The sequence below is a fragment of the Neomonachus schauinslandi genome, chromosome 2 (assembly GCF_002201575.2).
Source record: "Neomonachus schauinslandi chromosome 2, ASM220157v2, whole genome shotgun sequence".
Classification (NCBI taxonomy): Eukaryota; Metazoa; Chordata; class Mammalia; order Carnivora; family Phocidae; genus Neomonachus; species Neomonachus schauinslandi.
The window spans coordinates 202899631-202902140 of record NC_058404.1 but is presented as its reverse complement, the minus strand read 5'-3'; positions in this window follow the sequence as shown (position 1 = coordinate 202902140).

The window sequence follows — 2510 nt, the reverse complement described above, 5'->3', positions numbered from 1 at the left end:
CCCCCCCCCCCCCCCCCCCCCCGCCCCCGGCAAAGACTGCCAGACCAGCTGCTTGAGAATCCTGGGCCCCCGACACCAGGAGCAATAATAAGTGGTTACTGTTGTTTGAAGCCACTGTTTGTGAAGGCCTCGCTAATGCCGCCAAACAAGTAAATAAGCGACACTTAACGGAGCCAAACGGAGCCAAACTTGCCTCCCGTTCTGCTGGAGCCAGGCCTCGGCATCACTCCTGCATCACACAGAGGCTGGGGACAAAGGGAAAGGGGCCACGTCCTCACACTCACACTCCAGGGATGAGCCACACAGGCGGAGCTACTGCAGACCCCCAAAATCCCTCAACTATTTTCGTTTGGTGGAGCCTGGGGTACAGCTCCATTTGAGGGGTTCCGTACCTTCTTTAACAGGGCACGCGTGGGTGCTGTCTTCAGTGGTTCCTGGAAAAGCCTAAGGCAAAGCCCTGTGTTGGCGCCACAAAGCTGGTGCTATTGGGACACGGGACATCTTTTTGAAAAGAGTTCAAAACAAAAAGACAAATGTCATCCGTCCTAATGAACCAATATCGTGCTAACATTAACACCTACAACTAGAAGGTTTGGACAGCCACACGTGGAATTTAAGGGTGCACAGAAGGGGCGCCTGGGGGGCTCAGTCTGTTGAGCATCGGACTCGGTTTCGGCTCAGGTCAGGATCCCAGGGTTGTGAGACCGAGCCTGGCGCTGGGCTCTGCGCTCAGCACAGAGTCTGCTTGGGACTCTCTCTCACTCTCCTTCTGCCCCTCCCCCTGCATGTGCGCGCCCGCTCTCTCTCTCTCTCTCTCTAATAAATCAATACATCTAAAAGTGCACAGAAACCACGTCTGAGGTGATAGCTCTGCAAGTCAACAAAGAAGAAACTCGCATCTTAAAATACACTATCGTTGTTCCCTCAACTGCTATGTGGGGACTGTACCCCACTGAAGAAAAAATGCAGCAAGTAACTTTATTCTGAGAGGAAGGACGTAAGGTGGGCTCTGCTGGACGGGAAGGAGGACCGGGTTCAGCCTCGCTCGGCTCTCCCAAGCAGGGGACCGCACCTCCCTGGGCCCACCTTCCCGCACTGAAAACAGGAAGGAACCACGCACTTCACGAGGCCACAAGCAATCAAATGACGTGACACACGTGAAAATGCCCAGGTCTCTGGGACATGTTTAAAATGGTGGCCACTCAGAGCAGATGCTCAAAAGACTGTGAAAGTCAACTTTCCTTCGAGAAAATTACTGCAGAAAAAGCCAAAGTGGTTTCTATAAAAATTTCAATTTGCTTTAAAAAAAAAAAAGTTTGAGGGCACGTGGGTGGCTCTCAGTTGGGCATCTGCCTTCGGCTGGGGTCACGATCCCGGAGTCCTGGGATGGAGCTCCGTGGGGGGCTCCCTGCTCAGGGGGGGAGTCTGCTTCTCCCTCGCCTTTTGCCCCTCCCCCCAACTCGCACTTGCTCTCTCCCGAGCTCGCTCTCTCAAATAAATAAATAAGATCTTTTACAAAAATAAAATAATTTTTAAAAAGTTTGTTTCGAATGTTTCCAAGGCACCTGTGAAAAACATCGACGTGTTCTCTTGGATCTTCTGCCTCCCAGTAAAAAGATGCGCGTTCCCTGTGCACGTAAGGGCACACGAGCAATGTGTGTAACTAGGTAAGGTCCCCATACATCCACTTAAAAAAAAGTGTGTGTCCTCCATTCTATATTCGCAGGAGCCATCAGAACTGCTCTCTTTTCTACGGCACCCAAATCCAACCTGAGTCGAGAAAATCCCCGGGCTCCCCTGACACCGCCCGCTGCCCCCACCGCAGCGCCCGGGCTCCCGAACCGCCGTGCACTGCCCGCGGCACAAAGGGGACTCCGGGGGGGCCGAGCGCAGGGAAAGTCACGGGAGGCCGCAGGCAGGGCGGCCTCAAAGAACCGCGGTCCGGAGCTGCGGCGCACACGAACCCAACCCGAGAAGCCAGGGCGTCTGGCGGGTCCCAGCTTTCGCGCTCTTCCGGGGAGCTGCCACCGCCCTTCTCGGACCCGCTCTCCCCCGGGACACACTCCAGGCCGTGCGGCGCCCCAGGGCTGGTGGAAGCGGCAGCATCTACAACTTCAGCGTCGCGCAGGGAAGCCCGTTCCTGAGGCCAGACTAACCCCTCGTCCGAAGCCCCCGCGCGCGGAGACGCTCCGCACTCAGCGCTCCGTGTCGGAAGGGCCCGTCCGTCAGGCGGTGGGCGCCCCGGGACGAGGTGCACCCCTCGAGCCGCGGCCCACCCGGCCGCCCCTCGGTCGCGGCGGAAGGCCGGCCTCCATGGGCTTCGCCGGCTGTCCCGTCCGGCTTCCCGCCCGCTGCGGCTACGGAACGACAGCCGCGCTCCCCGCCACCGGGGCCCCCGCGCCCTCGGCGGCCCGCCCGCCCCGCTCTCCGAGTCCGGCCGCGGAAGCGCTCGGCGCCGACGAGAATGTGGGAAAGCACAGGGCCGCGCGGGCAGAGCTCTGCGCGCTGAC